Source organism: Marmota flaviventris, chromosome 8 (genome assembly GCF_047511675.1).
Source record: "Marmota flaviventris isolate mMarFla1 chromosome 8, mMarFla1.hap1, whole genome shotgun sequence".
NCBI classification, from domain to species: Eukaryota; Metazoa; Chordata; class Mammalia; order Rodentia; family Sciuridae; genus Marmota; species Marmota flaviventris.
Genome location: NC_092505.1, coordinates 129,552,490 through 129,562,734, shown reverse-complemented (window position 1 = coordinate 129,562,734; position 10,245 = coordinate 129,552,490). Strand labels below are relative to the sequence as shown.

Below are 10,245 nucleotides of genomic sequence, written 5' to 3'. Positions count from 1 at the left end.
CCCTTGCTTCAAGTGACTTGCTGCAGAATCTGGGGCAGGACTAAGCCTAGAAGTTGGGCTGGAAAATGAACCAACCAACATGAAGGGTCACAACCTAGTAGCAATATCGACATTCTAGTCTGGCTTCAGAGAGAGTGAAGTTCCAGGGGCTAAATGGCCCTGGTCTGGAGCTACCACAGACACCAAGAAACAAGTAGTAATCACAGTATGCTATGAAGGCTTCAAGGTCTTAGAATGGGGCCCAAGATAAGGGATCAAGGTCAGAATTGGAGCTGCTGAAATGTCCCCTACCCATAGTCCCTGCTACTCAGGAGGTTGAGCAGGGAGAATCACTCCAGCCCAGGAATTTGAGACCAGCCTGGGCAACATAGTCAGGCAGGACCCCAGCGGCTGGCTTAGTAAGAAAAAGTCTGGCAAATTGGGTTAAAAGCTCAAGTTAGATCCGTGGTTCTCAAACTTTAATGTGCATCAGTATTTTCTGGAGGGCTTTGGAAAGCCCAATCTGTTAGGCCCCACCTCCAGAATGGCTGATTTAGTGGGTCTAATGATGAGGGGACTAGCAGTTAGCATTTCTACCCTGTTTCCAGGCAATGCTGATAATGCTGATCCACTTTGAGAAGCACTGAGCTTGAAACTGGTGGGACTTGGGTAAAAGGGCTAGGATAATGCAGGGGTGTGGGACCAAGTCTGTAGGTTTAGAGGAAGCATTTTGGAGCAGAGAACCATTCATGTTCCCGGAGTCTAATTAGACATCTGCGTGTCCCACCCCTTTAACCTCCTTCATATTTCTTAGGTCACACTTTTTGCTCTAGGTTACTCCTTTCACCAGGGACAAGGAAATCACTGTAAAATAAGAATTGTTATCATTTATAGGGCAATGACTATGTACCATGCACTCTACTGACATGATATTTAATTCTGACATCAAACCCGGTAAGGGAAAAATTATACTATCCTTAATGTACACATAAAAAGAACCCAGAGCTCAGATAAGTTAGTTAACTGGCCTCAAATGATCTCAGGGGAAAAGAATAAAACTGTAAGTCTTCCTAATTGTATTACAATGAAAGAGCCACAGTCCTGTCAAAGCAGCAAGCCCAATTTGCCCCAGTCAAACAAAATCCATCAGGTACTACATAATGAGTTTTAGTTGTCATTTTCAAAGAAAAGATGTACCTTGTTTAATGGAAGCTTGGGTCTGATTCATTTTCTTTTAAAGTAGAATATAATTGAGAGTCCATTGATTTTTCTTCAAGGACCCCTGTTAGATAGCAACCTTCAAAAGACATCAAAGTCAGGAGAAATCTGTGGATTATTTCCTTCCCACCACAAGCACAAATGACCCATCTGTGGCTTATTAATGTGTAACTCTGACCCAAAGAATAAAGCCTTTCTAGCTCCATTGAATGCTGGGTAAATTACAGCTGGATAGGAAAATTGGCCACAACAGAAATGCCCAACATATTATTTACATAAATTTTGATACTCCATATGACAAATACCATGCAGCACTTATAACTCATGTATTTTAGAAAAATCTTTAGAATATTTAATGTCATGAACAGCATATATTGTTAAATGAAAAAAAATGGGTTTATATCTATTTTCAAAATTATAACTTAGGCCGATGTCTTGACTTGTGTTCCCACAGATGCAGACGGAATCAAGAATTCAAGTACAAGTTCACGTGGGAGGTGAGTGCTAGACACACTGACAGAGGAGAGGGGACATGGGACTGGAAAGGGAAGGTGCTAATAAAGTTTGCATCATTCTTCATATTACTACTGTGGGAAAACACACTTCATTCCACTGGGGAATTCTGAGGCCAATCTAGAGAGCACAGCAGTGCAGAGTTATCTCACAGAAGAGTAAAGAATCTGGGTCATTTGTCTAGCAACTTCTGTCAGTCATTGTTCCAGGACTCCTCCCATAGGCCATTAGCCCTGTAGCACTTCCACCTTGCCATGAGCAGGTGCAGAACAGGCTCTGGATGCCAGAACGACCTTTAGGTAAAGATATGCAGAAGCTGGCATTTGATATCAGGCTACTATATACTATTGCAGGTAAGGCCGAAGAGAAAAATTGGCAGAGCATCTAATCCGTAACATCTGGCACACCTGAGTACCCCAGACTTCACCTGAGGCTGAAACCTGTACACTGCTATGTTTTCAGAGAGTGAAATCTCAGGGAGCAAGAGTAAGATGGAAGAAAGTGAGGCATTGCTTGATTTCGTAAAGCCGTCTGTTAAGAGGATGTATGCACTACTGCGTAACAGAACCCGGGGGAAAAGTTCTGTATCTCATTGGGAAAGGTTTCCTCTATGGTGCATGAACTGCTCGACACTTCCAGATTCCACTGTGAGACATCAAGTGGGTCTCATGATCTCTCACACGGAAAAGCAAGAGGGAAGCCCAAAGTGGGAGGGGAGGCATCATAAGGTCAGAGACCATAGTGTTTTGCCTGCGTGAAGTTGGTAGAATGGTAGAACCCATACATATTTGGTTAACCCAGTGGCAGCCCGGATTTAAAAACAAAAACAAAAAACCAAAGGCCTCAGAAATAGTCGAGGCCCAAAGGATTGGCGGTGCTACCTAAGACATGCCTAATACATATATTCCAACTTTTGTTTAATCCTTAGGTATACACATAAAACACACATTCACTTATATGGTCATAATTACATTTCTAACAGACAGCAATCTTTTTAAAAGAGTAATGATGATCCAGCCAAATTTTAATTTTCTCCTATATTCTTTGATATATGTTTGAAGTTTTACATAATAAAGATATTTTTAATTTATAGTGCTAAGCCATCAAGTGGGACATTTTAGAAAGGGAAGCAGAGCATTTTTTTTCAAAGTAAAGAATAAATGAATAAATGAGGGCTGGAAAGGCATCTCTGTGGTAGAGTGCTTGCCTCGCAGGCACAAGCCCTGGGTTCCATCCTCAGCACTATGGAAATTAACAACAAACAATGATTTATCTGATAGACAAGGGTATTTCCTAAATAAAAGGTTAAATCTTTTAAGAGGTTGTTTAGAACAGCAGCAATAAGTTGTTTTCTAACTGTGAGAAGTCTAACACATTTTTGTCTTATAATAAAATTAGTCTCCAAGTAATTTTAAAATACATTTTGCTAGCCAGGCATGGTGGCACATACCTGTAATTCCAGCAGCTCGGGAGGCTGAGGCAGGAGGCTCACAAGTTCAAAGCCAGCCTCAGCAAAAAACGAGACACTAAGCAACTCAGTGAGACCCTGTCTCTAAACAAAATACAAAATAGGGCTGAGGATGTGGCTCAGTGGTCGAGTGCCCCTGAGTTCAATTCCCAGTACCAAAATTTTTTGTTGTTGTTTATACAGCTTGAATCACGTATTTATTCATTCATTCAAGTAGCCCTACCAGTTGCTGATGATAAGAAGACTTTGAAAGAGTTGCCACTATCAAGTCAAGTGTGGTGGCATGTGCCTATAGTCCCACTGACTTGAGACTAAGGTAGAAGGATCCCTTGAGCCCAGGAATTCCCGACTAGCTTGGACAACATAGTAAGACCCCCATCTAAAAAAAGAAAAGAATTTCCAGGTACAGTGGCGCAGGCCTGTAATCCCAGTGGCTTAGGAGACTGAGGCAGGAGAATCGCAAATTCAAAGCCAGCCTCAGCAAAAGTGAGGCAGTAAGCAACTCAGTGAAACACTGTCTCTAAATAAAATACAAAAAAAAATAGGGCTGGGGATGCAGCTCAGTGGTAGAGTGCCCCTGAGTTTAATCCCTGGTACCCAAAAGAAAAAAGAAAAGAACTGTCACTATCTAGGGCCTATATTGAAATGGATAAAATATGTCATGGTAGCAAAACTTAGTACTCACAAAGGGTCCAGATGCTGTCCTAACTTTCTATTACCTCCACTGCAATCAAGTTGGGACCATGTGACCAGCTCTGTCCAATGAACTGTGAGCAAAGGTGATATGTGTCAATCCTGGGCTAAGACAGCTATGAACTGGTGTGACAGCTCCAACTCTCTCCATCCCTGGAATAATGACCTTAGAAGCCCCATTTTCCAGATAGGAAAGCTATAAGAGGGACAAGAACCACCAGATGCATCAGAACTTGCACGAATAAAATATAAATATCTGCTGCATTCAGCTACAGAGATTTCAGGATTATTGATCCAACAAAACAAAACTTATCCTGATTAATGCACATACCTACAAAAATTGCAGTAAACCATGTGATAACTGATCAAAGGCAGGTAAAATCAATGTGCTATGGAAATAGATAAAATGTGAATTAGCAAAGCTGAAGTTTCCACAAGTACATTCTTCTTATATTTTTAATTGACAAATAAAAGTTATATATATATATATATATATATATATATATATATATATATATATATATATATTTTTTTTTTTTTTTTACAGTTTACAACATGATGTTTTTAAAAATGGATATATGTGGAATGGCTAAATCAAGCCAATTAAACCTATGTGTTACCCCACTGTGTTAGTCAGCATTTTGGTGTCACCATGAATTATCTAAGATAAACAACTTAAAGGAGGAAAGATTTATTTTGGCTCAATTTCAGAGGTCTCAGTCCAAAGTCAGCCAGCTCCATTGCCTGAGTTGAGGTAGAAAGACCATCATGGGGAAAGAGCATGATGGAGCAAAGCTGCTAAACTCAGGATGGTCAGGAAGCAGAGATTACAGAGAGCAGGGGCTAGAGACAAGAAATACCCTTCCAGACTGTGCCCCCAAATCATGCCCACAATGACACACTTCTCCAACTTAGCCCCACCTCTTAGTTTCCACCCCCTCTCAGTAAGGCCATCCAATTATGAATCTGTCAATGGATTAATCCACTGATGAGGTTAAAGCCCTCGTGATCCAATCACTTCCCAAAATCCCACCTCTGACCACTGCAGCACTGGAGACCAAGTCTTTGACACATGGAGACTTTGAAGAACATTCCAGATTCAATCCATACATACGTGTGTGTGTGTGTGTGTGTGTGTGTGTGTGTGTGTGTGTGTGTTTGAAAATCTATTAGCAATTTTCTAGTATATAATACATTGTTACTAATTACAGGTACCAGGTTTACAACAATCTCTTGAACTTATTCCTGTGTAGCTGAAATTTTGTATCCTTTGACCAATATCTCTCCAGTAAGGGCAGCCCCCTCATTCTCTTCTTGGCTTTTAAACACAGATATCTCCAGTGCTAAGTCAATACCCAAGTGGGGGACCAGCTTTCACTATAACCTGCATGTACTATAGATGCTTTTCTTCCTCTGGGACCCACTAAGAGCTACAATATTATGGTAATTATTATCTAGGAAATGTGCTAGAGAAGCATGTCAAAACACATTGATACTGAAATCTAAAGATGTCCAGCAAGCGATGTGTCTCATTCCATGTGGTGGGGGCTTGAAGTATAGCCCTGTGGCTGTCACTTTAAGATCTATTTCCTGACATGTCCCAGACACTGGATACTTAAAAGTTTTACCAACCTTGTAGATCCTTAAATTGTTTCAGTGTTTGCCTTCTATTCCTAGGATACAGTGAAAAGGGCACTTCACCCTTGTAATATTTTTCCTAAAAATTCATTACCATAGTGCATGCCTGTCATCTCAGAGACTCATGAGGCTGTGGCAAGAGGATCACAAGATTGAGGCCAGCCTCAGCAACTTAGCAAGACCCTGACTCAAAAAATTACAATGACTGGGGATGTATTTCAGAGGTAGAACACCCCTGGTTTCAATCACCAGCAACACACACACACACACACACACACACACACACTCATACACAAACACATAGGTCATAAGTCCTGTTCAATCATGAGAAAATACCAAAAAACCCAAGGGGTAAGGGACAGTCTGCAAAATACTTGACTGGGACATTTCAAAGATGTTAATGTTATAAGAAAGAGATGAAGGGAAGGAGACAAACAGGAAAGAGGGAAGGAAGGAAGGGCTAAAGACTAATAAACTGTCAGAGTTTGCAAAGAACTAAAGACAGATTAAAACTAAATGCAGGACTTGGGTATTTAGCTCAGGGACAGAGCACTTGCTTAGCATGCACAAGGTCCTGAGTTCAGTCCTCGACCCTGAAAAAAAAAAAAAAAAAAAAAAGAACTATATACAACATAATATCCTGGATTGGATCCTAGGACAGGAAAAAAAGAGAAGAAAGGCATTAGCATAAAAATAAATTAGTGAAATCCAAATAAAAATCTGTGGCTTCATTAACAGTATTGCACCAGTGTTTATTTCATAGTTTGAAAGGTTATTGTAAGAGGCTAATGCTAGGGGAAGGTGCAGGAAGGCTATCTTTACAACTCCTTGATAAATCTGAAATTTATAACCTTTTCTGGAAAGTACAAAATAGAAGAAGAAAGGGAGATGAAAACGGTCTAATTAAGAAGACTGAATATACAGAAAAGGAGAAACAAAGCTATGCATAAGAAAGTGTGTGTGTGTGTGTGTGTGTGTGTCTGTCTGTCTGTCTGTCTGTCTGTCTGTGGCTGTGTCCAAGCGTATGCTAGAGAAGGGTGAATTTATGTGAGCCAGCAGCTCTACCATGAGGAGACAAATGAGCCTAAGGTTTTGCATGAGCCTTGGAGTAAAAGCCTCCTCACGTTTTGGGCCCGAGACACCTAGCTTGCCTTAATTTAGTCCAGGACTTTTAATGAAGCTGCCAAGAGAAGCAAAAGTATCCTCTAGGGGGCACCTGGATTTGAACCAGGGACCTCTTGATCTGCAGTCAAATGCTCTACCACTGAGCTATACCCCCATGACAGTGAGGAGCTTCATATAAACATTTATTCCATTTTCGTGACCTACTTACATCACACCTCATAAATACCTTTGTGTCTGAGATTCCTCTAGGACTTCAAATCATCCTCAGTTCTCCTCTAGCCACACCATCTCTTTTTCTCCTCAGAGCACACATGCTTTTTTTTTTTTTCTCCAGTGCCTGAAGCTCAGTGCTACCTTCTCAGTATGATTTTCTAGCTTTTAATACATACTCCCAACTGCCTATTGATCTCTGGGAAAATCAATGAATGTTTTGAGCATTGAGAGTCACCAGCAAGTCTTGGACAAGAAGGGGACATAAATGGGTATCCACAAAGTCCTTCAGAAACTCATGGTTTGCCTCTGAAATTATAGGCAAATACGGTATATGTGCATGTATTTGTATACCATGTATTTGTATGTGTGTGTTTACGTATATTATGGTATTGATGCATGTTTTCATCAGATTTTCAAAGGGGTTTCACCCAAGGTCAACAGACTCATTTTACAGTTAAAATCAAAAACAAACAATGAAACCCCCTTAGATGTTCCAAAAGTCCAAAATCCACTGTACAGATCAACCCCTTTGTAAATCCCTTCACAATAAACTCCAAGTCTCTTCCGGTTCCTGTTCCCTTGAGTTCCAATCTGAGAACTCTTAAACTTGTGTAGTTCTAAGATGGGGAAAGAAGGTCCAGGAAATTTCTACCGCTGTGACAAATTCTCCACGCCAAGACCTGTCAGCCACCGTGGGGCCAGGGGGTCAACAGCAGCCTGTGCTGGGGTTCATGCGCTCTCTGAGGACCCAGACAGCTACTCCCAGCTTAACCATCTGATGCCTCCCTCCCTACCTTGATTGGCGACACCACTGTGTATTTGGTCATTGGTCATCGAGGACAAAACACTTGAGGCAATTCTAGGCTCCTCGCATCTCTTTTCCCCAGCCCCAGTTAATCCCAGAATGCTACTGACATCCATTCTGACACAGTTTGAGTCTATCCTCACTGCTGCACCGTGACAGCCTCCATCTCCTAAACAGCCTCCCAGCCTCCACCCCCACATCCCACCTCCTCGGCTCCCAGAGCAGCCAATGTGAAAATTATTCAGATCCCTCCCTTATAAACGCCTTCACAACCAACTCCAAGTCTCTCAGGACACAGGCAAAATCCTTCTCAGGCCATGTCTACCTGTCTCTTCAGCATCATCTTCTGATTCTCCCACATGGCACTCTGTACCCTAGCTCCTTCCAGCTGCATCCATCTGGCTCCAGCTCTGCCCCTGCTGTTTCTTCTGCCTAGAACTGCAACCACCCTTCCACCACCCCCACCTCCACTCGCCATCTGTGAAACCCCGATTGGCCATCAGTTACTCTCTGAAGCCTGCCATAGCGTACCCTCCTCTAGACAGAAGCAATCACTGCCTTCTCTGCTTTACTGAACCTGGCACAGTTATTCCCTCTGCTTTCTTATTGCACATGCTACATCCGATCGGGAGCAGATGGAGGCCGGGGGCAGTTTCTGTTCACTTCTGGGTTCATACTTTGCCTGGTTCTAGCACATAGTAGATGCTCAGTGTGTGTTATTCAAACTGACTTAAAGACTCAGTGGAGCCTGGGCTGTGCATGAGAGTGACACCCAAAACGAGGACCAGACCCTGAGCCCTGTGCCCAATGTGGGGGAACTTGGGGCGTGGAAGGTAACCGAAATTTCTCAAACTCCAGAGAGAGAAAAAAGTGTCCAGTTCCTTAAAACCTCAGGCCAGTTCATGTTTACCCCCTAGAAATGCTCTGCAAAGTGTGCCTGCAAAATGTGGGCACGGTCACTAAGTTGCTGGGATCTCCTTGCAGCCAGAAAGTTCTAAAACTGGATGAAGCAATCCTAGGACCTTGAGAACACTGTTTAGTAGCCTTCTGTTACAAAGCTCTTAACATTAGAAGAGTATAAGTAGCAATATTAAAGTTACTGAGAGCATGTGATCTGAGTTCAAATTCTGAATCTTCCCTTTATAGCTTTTTGACCTTTGAGCAGGAAGCATCTTTTGAGTCTCAGGCTCCCCATGTAAAATGGAAATACTGACAGTATGTATCTTGTAAAATTTGAGTGAGAAATGAAGGGGATAATTAATGTAAGGAGTCCACACTGGTGCTTGTCATATACTTAAGAATGCAAGGGACACCATTATTCAATGAGCCGTGAGCACAGAAGATAATATATAAAGTGAGCCAATCCATATTCTTCTAAAGCAAAAACAAGAACGCACAGGGGGCACCTGGATTTGAACCAGGGACCTCTTGATCTGCAGTCAAATGCTCTACCCCTGAGCTATACCCCCGGTGAAATGGATTTGTTTTTAGAGTGTATCTGTCTCTCGGCATTCTGGTTCCTAAAAGCTTCCATGACTCAGGGGAGCTATAATTAGAGAAGGTTGCCTGGAGGGAATCTGGGTATTACAAGTCTTAGAAGACGTTTATAGTGAGAAAAAAAAATAAAAGATGGAATTCTTAAGAACTAAGCTCTCAGACCCCCCAAAAATTCTCCTTGGACTTGCCAGGACCCAAAGTCTTATTCCTGTCCACCATATTTCGCACTCAGCAAGCCTCAGCTCTAGGCAGAAATCATCAGGCTCTCTCCAAATGGCAACATCAGTCTAATGTGGATGATTGGATTCCTGTCATGCTTTCCTTAGCCAAGTCTCCTAGCAACTGAGATTCCCATTCCTCTTCATGACCTCACAGAACTGAGCTCATAACTGGCACTCAGTAGATATTTGTTGCATTAAATTGACTCTGGGGGAAAAAAAAATATGTCTAAATAACAATTTGTGCGAGATAGTTTTTCCAAGCCATCAATGTAAGATGATTTTAGTCAGATAAAAAACAGATGATCAGTGAGCTAGACTCCAGCGTAACAGAACTTGCCTGGAACTTGGAATGTTGTCAACCCCGAGAGGTCATTTTGATGAAGAGAACCAAGGCTCCAGAGGAGAGCCTCTTAATCAAATAAGTAGATTATTGACCCCAGTCCTACTCCTCTTCAACTTCCAAACACAGCCGTAATTATTACAACCTGCATTTCTTGACCTCATAAACATGTTTCACCCTAATAAACTGTGTGGGTGGTTCATATGGGAAATCTTGTATTTGGGGGCCTCTTGGGAAGTCTGTCTTCCTGCCAATTTCTCACACCACATACCTTAGTTAGGCTTTTCCAAAGGACCCTGAGTTTGGGGTGGTCACTTTGTGTCAAGGTTGGGGTTTGCTGGATGCCTAGGAGAGAGGAGTGACTACATTCCATTCTTTCACTCCTCTGCCTCAGAGCTGAGAACCACAAAGCCCACTTTTCTCATTGTTCTTTTCTCACCCTGGACATTAGTGGGAGTTGAGATTTTAGCAGTAACAGATGTACTGTGTGCTTCATACCCCAGAACCACAGTGCTGGAAGGGATTCAGACTGCAC

The 10,245-nt window shown here is 42.1% G+C and overlaps 2 non-coding genes across 2 annotated transcripts; both read right to left on the bottom strand.

Moving 5' to 3' along the window:
- Positions 1–6,716: 6,716 nt before the first annotated feature.
- Positions 6,717–6,788, bottom strand: Trnac-gca (transfer RNA cysteine (anticodon GCA)). Its single transcript has one exon. It is a non-coding gene; the product is annotated as a tRNA-Cys (tRNA).
- Positions 6,789–9,049: 2,261 nt separating this feature from the next.
- On the bottom strand, positions 9,050–9,121 carry Trnac-gca (transfer RNA cysteine (anticodon GCA)). The gene has a single exon. It is a non-coding gene; the product is annotated as a tRNA-Cys (tRNA).
- Positions 9,122–10,245: the final 1,124 nt, after the last annotated feature.